The sequence below is a fragment of the Barbatula barbatula genome (assembly GCF_947034865.1).
Source record: "Barbatula barbatula genome assembly, chromosome: 5".
Lineage (NCBI taxonomy): Eukaryota > Metazoa > Chordata > Actinopteri > Cypriniformes > Nemacheilidae > Barbatula > Barbatula barbatula.
Genome location: NC_136769.1, coordinates 9804800 through 9820555, shown reverse-complemented (window position 1 = coordinate 9820555; position 15756 = coordinate 9804800). Strand labels below are relative to the sequence as shown.

General features: G+C 37.0%; 1 protein-coding gene across 2 annotated transcripts in view; it reads right to left on the bottom strand.

Moving 5' to 3' along the window:
- The window catches only part of stat5a (signal transducer and activator of transcription 5a), a 57243-nt gene that overhangs the window by 23322 nt on the left and 18165 nt on the right, over positions 1 to 15756 (bottom strand). For both annotated transcript variants that reach the window (XM_079455524.1, XM_079455525.1), the window contains exon 2: positions 4454 to 4518. The gene's annotated coding sequence lies outside the window, so the exon portion shown is untranslated. The remainder of the gene's footprint in view (positions 1 to 4453; positions 4519 to 15756) is intronic.

Genomic DNA, 15756 nt, shown 5'->3' with positions numbered 1-15756 from the left:
TTCCAGTAATCAGGGATCGGTGATCGGCCCCAAAAATCCTGATCGGAGCACCCCTACCTAAAACCAATGCGTTTCATTTATTTCTCAATCTCGTGCTAACAAGCAGAGACACTCGTAGATGCCCTCAAGTTTTACTTTGACATGATCTGAAGTTTTGTTTGATTATAAAATGGATATCATGTTGCAAGACAACCCAGTAACAAACACTAAACAAAGTAAATAAAAATGTCCTTAAAATAAAAGAATAAAATATTATTGTTAGTAATACAACAATAAACTCCAACTACATTACATAATTCAACTGCATGTTAGTTTGTAAACGTATTTTGATTTCATAGTTCTAGTGTTTTAAACGTTACGTATTCATTTTTGTTTAATTATTTTGGGTCCATCTGTTGTATTTCCATGTGTACTGAAAGCTTCTGTTACCATGAACAGATTAGGTATGCGTGAGCATACTCGGCAATAATTGATTCCGAAAGCGAATAATTGAATCTGCAGTCGTTCAAGCTAGTTTACCAAATAGTGTGTCTTCTCAGATATCCATTTCATGCTTTGGTAAAAATAATAGGTATCAGGACGTAAATCTAAGCATATACAGTACTAATACAGACTTTAATTTAGAGCTGTCACTTCAAACGGAAGACAAGTGAGTTTACATCTCGCCACGTCCTGTCCTGTTGCATTGTTTGTGTGTGTGTGTGTGTGTGTGTGCTCGTACGTATGAGCGTGTGTACTTCCAAGCACAGACATACATAAGAAATCTACACAGACACACAAAAACCACAGACTTCCAGTTAGCGTACCACACACATACACGACAATGCACACAAAAAGGTAGACACAAAGTCACTCATTGCCAGTCAACTAACCGCAAAGACAAACACTTGATTTCCAGTTGACGTGATGAATTGAAAAGAATGATGTGATTCGATAGATTACTACGGCCTGCAGAAATTAGGTCACAAACGTCTTGTTCATGTTTTGAATTATAATTCACCCCAACGGACCTCCGTTACCAGCTTTACACACCTCATGTTGACTAGCCAATAGTCAAGGCAATATTTTAATATTTTTCTAGAAGTACAATGTACTTATAATGTAGCGGCAGGCAAGTACTTGACTGTAAATAGATCAAAACATGATTTTACAGTAGTCCACAATTTATTGTCTATCAATGAAGCGTGTGATGCGGTTCAGTTTTGACGTGCCGCTTTGACAAGAGTCTCTGTTTGTTATATACAGCTGTTCTCTTGATGTTTAAGTATATGTGTATTTTATTTATTTGTCTTCTGTGTTAAATATTCTTTTCACAATTTCTGTCCTTACTTATTTGGGGATTTATTAGTATACAGACTACAAACATATATTAATGTACAGAGCCATGTTTACAGCGCACGACAGAACAGTGCTTTGTGTCCACTATTTCTGCTAACTTGAAAACATGTTTTTAGGATGAATCATCTCTTTATTGTAATTAATAAACTTGTAATTATAACCTCCATCATTTTAACGTCTGTGTTTAGAAGAGCGATATGCCAGTCTTGCTACTGTTTATTTATGAAAGCTTTTAGGATAAATTGCTTAAGGTGTAAATGATGATCCACTGTTTGAAAGAATAATAATTAATGTGATTTAAATTGAAATGTGTTTCTGTTGAATAATACAATTTGAGGTGGTGAATATTACAATGCAATAAAGCCCAATGGCATTTAAGAGTACAAATTGTAGTAAGCATATACTTAATCACTGATAAGTTCTAAGGGGGTCCTTGGAAAAAATTGCTGTAAGGGGAACCGGGCCCCAAAAAGTTTGAGAACTCCTGGATTAAATACATAATGCGTGTTACGTTTATGTATATTTCTTTTACATTTAAAAGTAAAGTTACAGTACTTATTTATAATACAATCTGCGCAACCGTGCCGTTGCCTTTCTTTGATGACATTGCAGGGCATTTCAATTAAGCGAAGTCCACTTCAACGGTTATCCTGTGCTAAGGGAGAAGGAGCAGTGAACACTGCGTAACAAAAACTGCAGGAAAATGCAGATTTTTTACAAAGCTCATCACTCTGAAAAGCAAGGTGTGCTATGACTGGCTAGTTAACCAGTGCGTAGTGATTTGTCGAATACTTCAAGCGTGCAACGGAAATTTGTAACATCAGGTTCCAATGCAATTGTACGGAGAGGTACGCACACCCTACTTCCATATACATTTGGGCAATCTTAGTCAAATCATACCACGAACAGATTGATAAGGGTGAGCATTAGCTTTCGATATAATGCATCTTTTGTTTCGACACTTACATTTTTGCAATTTTACGTGTCTGATACATGTATGGGCAACTTATAACACACCAAAGACACAGAAAAACACATATTCACAAGTCTAACAGGTCTCAAGACAGAAAACATTAAGACAGCAGTTAGCTTCAAACTAATTGCTTTTGTCCCTATAATTTACAAATTCATAAATATCTACATACTACATGAACAATGTTTTGCTATAGCAGTAAGTGAATGATCATGAAAGACAGATAGACCGTACTGTACTGGATTTTAACTGAGAAAAGCATTCACCTGAAGTGGTTCAACCAGAGGAGATGATTCATAATTTATCGGCATAAATTGCCATTAAAAATGACCTTTTATCAGCCAATAACGATAATTCAGATCATTCATGGTGCATCCCTACACATAATGCTAAGTTTTAGATAAAACTATACTGGACTAGTAGGAAAACCATACTGGCAAGGAAATGCAGCAACTAAGTATAAATACTTACAATCATAAATCACCGTAAGTCTGTTTTAGCGTCCGCATCATGCAACTGAAGATTTACTGTTGCTGCATATAATATTGTGACACTAATTGTACTGTTGGGCTTTGTAAAAGTATTTAAACATGTCTTGGTATATTCAGTTCATTATAGTTTTCACTATTTAATTTAGCGGCTGACAAAACAGGATTCTTTGTGGTTAGTACATTAAGTTGCCGTTTTTTGTGCTGATATGTTGCCACTGACAGTTGCTTGAAATGTGTTCAATCTTGATCTACACCTGCCGAACACATATACAGCCTACAGCCACTGAACGAGGAACCTGAAAGTCCAGCGAGTTCACACGCACACAGTACATCTAGCTATACAAAGAGCAATTACGTGAATAAATAATCAAAATAAATCATAACTGTGATTCATACATAGAAGAGGTTTGATAAAACAGTGCTGAGATTCAACCTGTCTTTAAGATTTTTTTAAAGACAAGACCAGCTGGAAATATCCGTGGTATGCTTATATCTAGGCTATCCATACTTCATGCATTTTCTGTCCTTTTCCATTTTTTTTTACTAAACTTTATATTAAATATGTTTCGATTCCAATCCTTTACAGCATTGCCTTTCATTCCTTATTTTAAAATGTTCTTCAAATCGAGCTTTGTATCTTATGCTCTTCCTTTTTTGTTCATAGGGGTTTTGTAAAATACTTTATATAGCACATTTCATATCAGACTATTTCAAATAGATTTGCACTGCCTTATATTGCTAATAATACACATATAGTTGAACATATATAGCTTATATATACAGATTACGTCAAAGCTAATAAGCATACAATACATTTTATATGGACATGAACTCCCTAGGTGTCTGCCATGAACAAGTCCTTGAGCAGGACTGTTGGCCACAGATCCATGAGGGCGACTAAAAAATGATCAATTATCTTACATACAGTATTTCTCAAACACCTACATACATAATCCTCTAACTAAATAAAAACTGTCGGTTTAATTGACACAGCTGTAAGCATTGAAAGAAGGAAAATGCCTGATTAAAAGAAGGAAGAGGTGGATTGTGGGAGTATTTGTTTTTAAGCATTTTGAATTACAGTATGTGTTGTTTAGGTCTGTGAATCAGGTTATTGTAGGTTACAATTTGTTCTACAGAAAGAATTACTAGGCCAATAGGCAATAAACAATATCCTTTTTATTTAATGCAATTCTCCATTAAAAGCTAAGAAATATCCTCTAGTTCTCTTCTATGACATCTGCTGATATCCATTGCGCGAGACACTATTGGTCCTTGGCCATTAAGTTCTCTGAGGTATAGCCTTATTTATATTTTGCCATTATAAATAGAATAGTGGGGAAATATTGCAATTGATAAAAGGGTTAAAAAAGGAACTGTCTACTTGCCAAACCAGCCAATAACAGGTGACGATTTATCTGCCAAAATAATTGGTAGTGATTTTGATTCAATATATACTTTTTTCCAATGACATCCCATTCAACTCGGCTCTACTAAACCGTCATCAGGTTTGAAAAAACAACATACCTAATAATATTTACACCACCAGCTAATGGTTACGAGACAATATATAGAATCAAAACACCCTATTAAACTCATAAGATTAAACAAGATCCTGTAACGCACACATGCAGATGTTCTTAAAGTTTACCTCTTATTTCAAGCTCTCTGTTACCATCTAAGAACAGGAACTTCTGGAGAGGAAACCCAGGAAACCTGCAAGTATGACAGAGAGAGAAAAGCAATATCAGTGGCATTAACATACACACACAAATTGCATTTCAACAAATAATCTCAATCTTGAACAGAATTATTTCTTCAGGTATTACTACTACAACTAAAGCAAAAAATAAATCAAAGAACAATGAAATAAGCATTGAAGAATTTCCTGTTTATTTACCATGCTTATCAGGGTGTGAGATGTAATACACAGACTCAAAATCCATTTGTATTATCAGATAATCCCTAGCATGAATACATTTAGTTTGAACCTAAAATATTTAGCGATACAAACTGATCACGGGTGGTAAGAACACATGGGTTTGTTAAGGTCGGCAAGACTAAAACTTCCCTTCAGTCTGCCTTTACATCCAGAGAGAGAAAGAGTGAGGGAGAAGGGAATATCACTCCACCGACAGTTGAAGCTTGAAATGTGTTCAGTCTTGATCTTGATCACAGCCCACAGCCACCAAAAAATGAGGAACCTGAGAGTCCAGTCTCTCACACAAGTACGCCACACACAGGCAAGCTAAATGAGGACATGCTGTATCATAGCAATTTTAATCTGCCTTGTATAAAACAAAGCATGTCAAGCTTTTATCTAACCAACACCCTAGTATAGCAGAAGTACAAAAGCAAACCCACACACATACTCGGGCTATAAAGTATGGAGACCGCAGTTATCCATGATTTGCAACTTTCTAGTCAGTTGCAGGTGGTGGTAGGGGAGTGACATTCAAGTTCAAGAGAATATCTATTGTTGTGCAATGAGATTCATCAAAAGAGAAAATGCACATTTGAAATGTGAATATCTACTGATAGTTATCATTATATTTGTATTTATAGTCATTCATTCTTGGTGTGAACATGTCCACTTTTGTGACCAATTTGGCGTACACTAGCATACAGAAGGCTTTAAAGCTACCGTGTAATATATAGTCTTATGACTAAAATTTGAAGTCATAGGTTTTAAATAAACGTCTTTTTTTAGATCTTTGATTTTAGGATCAGTCATTTGGTTTAGTTTGGTTTTAAAACGTGTACTATTAAGTGAGACTATGATTCAATTAATTTAACAAAAAAAAAAAGTACTCCGTAATAAAAATGGCACCTTTAAAAAATTATTATTATAGAGAAACTCCAGCAAAACACATGCTAGAGGCAATCGAGTATAAGCGAACAGATTTTCAACACAACCGACTTCAGAAAGCCAGGATTAGACCCCACGGAGAGGATTATGTAATTTCACAGGGACCACTCTCTGTTTTGAAATAGGTCATGGTAAGATAAGAGGAAATTCATGTAGAAAAGCATGCGCAACAGATGTTAATGAGGAGAGCAGGGGAAATATGTGTATGATCTGATGCGATAGCGCTGAGAGGAAAAAACAAATAAAATGTGTGTGTGTGAATGTTTAAGATCATACAATCAGCAATTTAGATTTGTATGCAATTTTATTTGGTGGTCGCATGTTTATGCTAAGTGTATTGGCATAAAAACTTGACACTTCAGATCATTTCTGCCAGATCAGACCGAAATACTTCTCTATTCTAATATACAATAACAAATTAAACTGCATAGATGTGTAATGAACATTAGAAAAAATATTCTAGAATTCATTTCCAACATGTCATAGCTGAAACTAGATATTTGTGCATTCGTTTATGACCAAAGCTGGACATAATCTGCAGCCTTTTCAAATCTTTGCTCAGATTTTGAGAAGTCTATTAAAGGGTGAAGATATATCAATGTTTGTACTTGTTATCTGAAAATACAGGTTGAAGATTTGTTTTGTGTGTTTATTATTCTTGTGACGACATGTTAAAGAAATGTGTTGCATTAGCTCATTTGAATGCAACTACACTGAACAAAGCTGCAAAATTTAATTTTTTGAGATAATTTTATGAGAGGGCAATGTTCAATAGGAAACACACACACACACACACACCCAGACACACCGTCTGGGTGTGTGTGCTTCTGTTTATTTGTGGCCGCACAAAGACAACCCTGGGGCTGTCGCGTCAGTCACACTGTACAAACACTTTTAAGCAGATATCCAAAAGCACATTCCAAACTCTCTCAATCCCTCCAGCTATAAAGGCTAATATAAAGAAACCGACATTAGATGAATCGCCCCTCCATTTCCCCGCAGACTCTCACAAGCTTTCACTTTAGAGGATGAATAAAAGCATATTTATGGTGGGTGAGGACATAAGATTACCGACAGCGGGGAAGAACTGGTTTTAGCTGACCTTACACAACACAAACACCCTAGACTGTTGCCTTCTGAAAGAATTGAGAAAAATGTATATGGTGCCTAATAATGATAAGAATAAAACAATGGGGAATCAATAAAAGAACATCTGCATGCTTAAAATATTATTGGTGTTCATCGACAAATCAAAGGCAAAGACAGATCACATGTATAATCCGTTCTGCGCTATCGTGCATCTGGACCAGAACAAATCAGACTTGTGTTTCACACAATATATATATATATATATATATATATAGGATATTTGTATCGACTAAATCGTTTCCTATCCCATACATAGTGCGCTGTGTGTTATTTACCATATAGGAATTAGTCATAGTGTGTCTCATTTCAGGAGCGGTTTATTTTAAACAAAGAGACAGGATGCTTCGGATTCTAAAGAGCATTTGATAAAACAGATTTGATAAGCATTTCACAAAAAATTAATGTTGATATCACAAAGACTTTACATTTAAGCACACTGTCATGACTCGTCCTGTGTGAATGTCCCTTATGCTTATCGTACTGTAGCAGCTTGCTAAACAGCATCTCTTTCCACACAAACTGAACCGAGCGAGTGTGACCACTGACCAGCTGGTTTAACCTTGGATTGCAGACGAGAGATTGAAAACACAGAGGAACCTATCACATGGACACAGAAAGTACATTTTGCTTACAGTTGGCAAAACTCATCAAAACTCTGTATTCCTCGGACTGTCTGCATAGGGAGTTCAGTATTATTATTAATCTAAATCCTGATTAAAAGGTCAGTCTATCTGAGCAAACACAGACTCAATGCTGTGTGTTTGCATACCATCTGCCATTACATATCTGATCAAGTTAGACAAATGCTCTTCAGAGGCCCTCAGCACATCTATAAATACCTCCGCCTCTAAATTCCACAAAACAATACATCCAGGATTGTACCATAGATTGTTAACATGAAGATATCACGGCCATTTAACTCATTTCAGTGCGGGTAACAATAGCAACCGACTCACTCATCATAATCGACATGCCTACCGCTAGCCTTTAGTTGTCATGGTGATGAAGCATTTGAGAAAGGTGCCTAGGCCTAGAGGCTATCTGCCATTTACGAACTCACGAAGACGACACACACACAGAGAACATTTATGTCTTAGTTTGTTTGGTTTGTTTACTAGTATTGATGTGCAAATGCAAGGACACAAGCTGACAAAGGCTTTGAGCGGAGATGAGAAACATTTCTGTTGGCGCATTAATAAAATGAGCAGGAAACTCATTCAAGAGAAAATTCACAAAGAATGAAACAGATTGACTATTTAGAACACATAAAAATACTTGACGGCGCAAGTCCACTTAAAAAAACATAAAATATATTAAAGGAAAGCACTATTTTGGTGCACTATTTATAAAACACACATGTATACCAACAAACACAGGATTTTTTGTGGGGAAAGGGTAAAGTACCAGGAACCTGGCAGTGCAAAGGTTAAATGTTTGAACTCCATGAACTCTAGGCCAGACAAAACAGCACGCACACATTTTCCGCTGTGTATGAATGGCTTGGAGTATTTTGTGAAGTGATTACAACAAAGCAAACAAGAAAACAGAAGTTTCATTTGCTTTTTTTGTAAGTGCAATTCGATAATCTTTTTTCAGTCCCTATTACATACACAGACAGTAATGAAATTACTTTCAAATGAGGAAATGAGCGCATTATTCTAACTCATTTTATGAGATTCTTATGAATCTTGTTGTCTTATTAATTCCTGTGTGCTGTTCCATAATTCATTAACGTCATACTCTTTAGAGAGAACATGCATAATACGCTACACATGCGGGTGGCTCTCTTGAGCCCTATTATGACCTGGACCAAAGTGGCTGTAATGGGAATGTTCTGTTGTTCATTTAATTAGAATGAACTGTTTCTAAAGAATTTGAAAAGAAGCTATATTATGGTGGGGCCAGACCAAAAGATAATCGGGCCGATTTCTCCCCTTCCGACAGTCCTGATGATATTAAACGGCTCTAAAGATAATCTGATCAGATTTCCCTGTGGTGTGATGTGTGTTAAGAGAGTGAATGAAACTGATCGGAAGAACATCGTAGCCTTAACTTTCGGGTGATAATGTCAGAAGCTATTTTTTTATAAAACTGTATTAATATTCTTTTGAAATTACTATGAGGACATAAATACCACAATATTGGAGTTAAAATAAAATTATATCTAGTGCTGTTCCACCCCTAATGCTTCAGACGATGCTGGTTGAGCAATTTCTCAACGATGAATTATATAAAAGGTTATATGTACACATTTGTTTATATTGAACACATATATAATAAACAAAGCTCTCAGTGCAAGAATAAATAACTCATTCTGAAGTCTCGAGAGATTATGCGAGATTTCATGAGTTCACAGTCAACACTGTGTTGGTGTGTGGTGTGGTGTGCTGTCTTCATCACATCACGCCGCGCCGCACCACACATTATAGGAAAAATCTATGATTTTTTCCCTCATGTTTGTGGTCTCTCACAGTTTAAAACTCTTATAAGATTTTAAAATACGTTTTGGTGTGGCCCCAGCATTAGACAGATTATCTTTAGGCATTATCTTTTTCTTTCAACACCACATCAGTTATATATAACATCTGGCCTCTCAACATCTACATCAGGTCTATTTAACTAGTTTGTCATGGGGGCCAGTTCATGAAAAGCATCCCAAATGAGGGGCCGGAGAGATATGGCTTGCAATACGAGAGATGACACAACAACAACAAATCAGTAAAAAAAATTCCCAAAATTCAGTTACAATTTTTTGGGATTCTGTGTTTTTCCGTCCTTTACAATACAATAGTAATTTATTTGCCCACATGAAAAAATACTTCAGTATACTACCATTTATTAAAGTAAATAATATACTCATGTATGGAAATCAAGAGGGATGGTGTGGTAAAATGTGAGTGTTCTAACTTGTTCAAGTTAACCAAACTTTTAGTTTGACGGGTCGCCAAAAAGGGTTTTTACAGTTGCTTTTCCCACATGAAACAGAAACAATTCTTGTGCACGTGTTCTTGGAAAGATCCACAAGCACACCCAAAACAATTGCAGATTACAAATTTAAACACCATCTGAATATTTTGAAAGCAATTCATGCACAATTTAAATGTTGTTAGCTGTTTGGTGCTACCTTGTGGGTAAGAAATAATACATTTGCAAGATTCTCTGCTATTCCGCGTAATACAGCTAAATCTGTTTTACACCTGGATTCCGCGATTCAATAATTGGGCCCTAAATATGGGAGCCCTTATGTTGTATTTAAAAATGTTGCCCCATAAGACACCCAAAGTTTTTTCCAACATTTAAACATGCTGATGTTGTATTTTAAACTGCACTACAACAACATCGGTGCATTTTAAGACTAAAAAGCATTTTAGTTTTACAAAATAACTGTATAAAAACAGTGGAGTTAATTGGAATTATCTAGGAATATAAAAAAAATTATTAAAATAAGAGAATGATCTCTTTAAAACGTCAGAGAGAGAGAGAAAGCGCCGGACTTGAGTGGATCACAAAACTACAGACGGAAAGAAGGTCAAAAGAATATTTGATACACTGATTTATTGTGGGTGGATTATTTCAATTGTTTTTTTCAGAGTAACGCCCCATTTGCAGAGCGCCGAGTTAAGCCTGTAGCTATCATGTTCTTCGGGGTGACGCATCTTCAAATTATTTATCAAATGACTCGTGTTAAAGTTGCTAATACTTGTGCCAACCCTCGAAGTTGCATAATGGCATATGAGACATGTCGCCCTCTTACTGGCTGGTTGGTCAACTTTGAAATATTGCCACACAGCGGACATACTGCTGGTAGCGTATTTTTTTTAGTTTCTTCGTCACTGCTCTTAATGTTGGTAGCCTATTGCGAAACAGCGACACGCACCTCCTGTGTTTGTGTTCTGAGCAGCGAAGAAGAATTAGTTTCCGATCTGCAGTGCTAAACAAAGCTGGCAGGCATATAGCTAGGTCTTTAAGAAAATGGAATCGGATCATGGGTTTAAGTACTCGCTGATACCGATGCCAGACTTTTTTGTGGTATCGGCATCTTTTCCGATACTGGTATCAGAATCGGAACAACCCTATCTCTACCATCATCCTATTGGCTGTCGCTCCCGAAAGTCGATCTTCTCCCGTCGCCAACGGTTGCTACTGCTTGTGTCGCCGGAAGTCGCCAGCTCTCCATTGAAATGAATGGGATAATGTCGCTTTGTTGCTTGTAATGTGAATGGGTCGTAACGTCACGTGACTCCTGCAGCTCGTGATGAATGGAAAGGACGTGTGTCACTTCATAATCGAATGGCCCTTTCCCGACTGAACTAACTTTATTCTAGAGATAATTTTTCACCCTGTGCTACTTGAAGGGCCGGAACAAATTACATTGAGGGACAGGTTTGGCCTGCGGGCGCCAATTGAATAGCCCTGATCTAGATCAATAAATCTCTAATTTGTGACAACCTGCTCAATCACACCTGTTAGTAAAGTATCTGAGAAATGCTGTCAGATCCAGCTGAGGATTTCATCTTTTAGCCACAAAAACAAGGCTGCAGCCCAGGGCAGTTCTTTCTATTGAACTATGAAGAGCTTTGGCAAGACATCCGTTCACAGCACAACACTTCCTGGAAAACAAAATTTCATTTTCTCTATATTTATGTTTCTAAAATACACACAATAGAGACAAACCAACTAAAAAAGCCTATTTTCGGTGAAGTTACGGTGAATGGATGGTAAAAACAGTGGGGGAATACAATCAGCGGAGAGAGTACTTAAGAAGTTAGAAAACGAAAATTGACATTGTGCTGTCTGAACAAGCGAGGTGTTGAAATAGACTGAAGACTGCAGGAATGAGTCACGGAGAGCTGTCAAAATGGATCAATAAGTAACTTCATAACTACAGGCTGCCAGGGGTCGCAATAGTTTTATCAGAGGAGGACTATTATTTAAGCCAAAGCTTTTAAGTGACTATATAGACCTTAGATTGCCCAATTGAGCTACTACGGTAATTCTTTGCAACACAGTAGTTAATATTGTGGCTTTACATACAGGATCTATAGAAAGAAATGCAATATAATATAGATAACTATCTGTGTGTTCACATCAAGCGCGACTTGCGCGAATAAAAGGAGTCAGCCTTTAAAGTCGACGACTGCTGCTTCACTACTACCCTCTTTAGTCTATATGTAGTGCTTGTCGAGTTAAGAAAACGTAGCACATATTCAAAGAATCAGTTCTTTATTTACCCAGTTGCATTGCAAACACACAAAGCTTGTACCACTTAGTGATGGGAATTTTGTGAATTGAGTGATTTGTTCTTTTTCAGTTCATTCACCAAAATGATTTGCTGCAACTCGTTTACAGATTCGTTCATTGACCATTTCATCATATATTAAATACATACGCCAGTAGGTGGCGAAAACAAGTGTCTTGTATGTAGTACAAGTAGTTTTAATAACGTGTTTGTATAATGGTAATGTAATGTATCATATTCTGCTGTTGTTGTGAACGAGTGTGACTCACGTGCTGTATTGAGCGATTGACATGCTTTCTCCAATTAATTCGGTCAGCAGCTCCTTGCTCACGAACGAGATGCCCGATTCATATGTCAGATGACTGACTAGTTCAGTGAAGAGGCGTATTCGTTCAGTAGCTAAAACCAATGATTGTGTTTTGACAGAGAGGCGCCCTGAGACTATTGGCTCAAGCGAGTCTGCATAGTCAATGCATTTCGTGAAAGAGAAAGGTTTGTTCACTTCAAGATTCTTTCACAAACGTAACATCACTAGCAGCGCTTCATTCTCAACGGTGGGGCTGGGGTTTGAGGATCCAATGAAGTTTAGTCACAAGCCTACTTTTCATTGGTTCCAAAACCCACTGATGTGAAAGGTGACCAATGGTAATGATTTACGCAAACACACCCACAAGCACACACATACATGTCTCAGTATCTCTCTGGGAGGCTCATATTAGATGGACATAAGTTCTTTTTGTAAACCACACAGAGTCTATTTTAACCTTGCAACCAAGCTTGTCTTTAGCAGCCGTAGCATGATTACATCAGTGAGGAATGCTAATCAGGCGCTTGTAAAGAACATTAATAATTTCAGGGATACAGCAGTGTAATATTTTTGATCAGTTTAAGTGCCGAGATCTGGTTCGGGGGTTCATCAGTGCACATATCCTCTCAACTAAGGACTAACTGCACGTAATCTAACACTTGCAGTGGTTGTAGAGTGGCCTGCATGCCAATAATTACAGGCTCATACCTCGGTTAGAGCAGGTCACTGCTGGCTGGCCTCTAGCACCCGTGACTGCTGCAATGAGAGAAATGAGAGAGACAGCCATTCCTAGATTTAGAGCAGCTAATGCAGTAGGAAGATCAATATAAAGTGATTAATGGGGCTAATAATCATCTAAGTGATCTACTCGGCTGATAATCTGTGGTGTTAATGTAAACCTGTTCAAGGGGAAATAATACCTGATCAACCAGTTGGGGTTAATTTTGCGATAACAACCAGTTGTCATTTCAGGACTATTTTATGCCACTGATTACATAAGTGATAATACATTTAATGTAAATAATAATTGGAGTGCAAATAGATAATGAATAAATGGTTTTTAAAAATAGTTTGTCTCCTTGATTATGATTGGTTTATTTGTTTAACATGAGGTTATGATTTATGCATTAACATTCATTTCAATGTTAACAAATAAATACTCCTATAAGCTAAATGACAATATATCGCATTAGCAATAATGTGCATGTATTTTGATATAAATTGACTTTCGGCCTACCCATATTAAATGAAGTATCACAGAGGAAGTTAATTATGTGTCAAAATGATACACTCAATCTCATAGGAATTCTTACAATCTCATACGTTTTGTATGATTCACACACATTTTTCATATTTAGAATTGTCACGAATTCCTGTGTGATTGGGTTCCCTCTGTCCATACTATGGACGTACAGCTGTTAAAATGAATAGAATATCATTGATTGATTCGTTGTATTTGTATTTTTCTTTATTTGTAATTCACAACTCTGCGAAGTGAATAAATGTAAACCTACAGTAATTAAAATTAAGACTTTTCTCTGGCTTTTTCAGTAAAACTACATTTCTGTCATGATAACTCCTGGAGGGTTTAGGATGGTAGTGTGCATGACATATAAATGTATTTTGTCTTGACGAAATAGATCTGCTACGGCGGCGGAAGACGTAAGGAGACTTGCTACTGCCAATACATCCACAACATGCTGCTGTGTGCATATAAGGAATGCTGCTGCTGCACATATAACATAAATAAACACACAATTAACCCCATGCTTAAGTGGTCACCTTGTAGCAGATCTAAACAGGTGGAGCTGGGGAAGGAGGAGGGTTCTGAAATGCGCTGCACTGCTGCAACAATCACTAGCCGAGATTTAAACGTAGAGCAGCAAGCTCATTAGCTGCTGGTATGGAGGGAACCAATCACTTCGCTGTGTAGTAGTTATTATGTCGGATAGGTTAGACTTAGGACTGCGCTGTCTAGAGTTTCATGGCAGAACTTGTGCCATATTGCTGTAATAAAACATACACAAAAGTAGTACAAGTCATCTATATTCAGACAGGGGATAAAAAAGATTATATAACTTGTAGTATCTTTACAAGTCTAAGTTTTTAGTCTTAATGGTGCGAGTAACTGCATCAATCCAGACTAGTTTTTTAGGTACCACTACTCATCTGCAAACTCTGTTAAAACAAAGAAAAGAAAAAAAGTAGTGTTCGGATAGCTGAGGTGTGTTAAACTAGAAACGGGAAGGTCATGAGTTCAGTTGAATGCATTTGCTAATATGTAAACTTGATTGGTGAATGCACTATAAACAGCTTAGGATAAAAGCATCTGCTAAATGCAAATAAGTAAAACTGACTGAGAGGTTTAGTTGTAGGAATTAATTAACCCCAGCGTGCCGAGGTCTCCCTCTTTTTCTATGCTCTTAACAAGCTAAAGCAGCGAGAGACATTCTGCAGCTGAACCCTGACTGGTTTAACATAGGTCATGTATCACACTGCTGCCCTGATGTACGGACTGCTTGCCACCATATGCCCAGTCATCAAATTCCAGCCGCCCTTTAATCCGGCTACACTGAGACCTGTGATCCATTGGTAGATCTATCACCCTATAAATCACCCAGAATGCCACAGCACCGACTGAGGACAGTGTACAGTGTGAAAGAACCTACAGATCCAGGCTGAAGTCTCCTATTCTATTAATAAAATGCCACTAATTTCATGTTTTCAATCTTTACTGAGTCAATAATATCAAGATTATATTTTCACAGAATGTACAGTATGTTTTATGCAGAAAATAATAAAATCACAAAAAAATTCTTAAACTGGGTTTTTCAGATGGGGTCACATATATGTTTTCAACTGTGCCAAGAAAACCCTTGGATATACAACGATATATTTCTTAGAATAACTTCCGAAAACATTGTATTGAAAGTTGTGTAAATCCTTGACTGTGGCCAAAAACTGGCCAATGCAGTTGTAACCTTGTAATTTTAGTTACAAATGATACAATTTTAGAGCTGTGCCAGATTCTGTGATGAGCATCTGTTTCATAGAGATTAACAGGGGTTTGTCCTTTTTGCAACAATCCATTTTACATTGACGGTTACAGTCACAATATTATGACTGTTATCCGTTGGCATCATATCTTCCACGGTCCAACACATAAGATTTAGACTGATAATTCCCCCACGTTACAATGTTTTATGTCATTTTCTCAAACATAGACATAAACTCATGTCAAACATCAACCTCATACATCACCCACTGAAAAACCTTGAAAATGGGAATTCCTTTCCCATTCCTCCTTAAGACTGAATATTCCCATGAATTCCTTGGGTACATATGGATACTCAGAAGGTCATGACACTATGACAAACAAATCATGACACA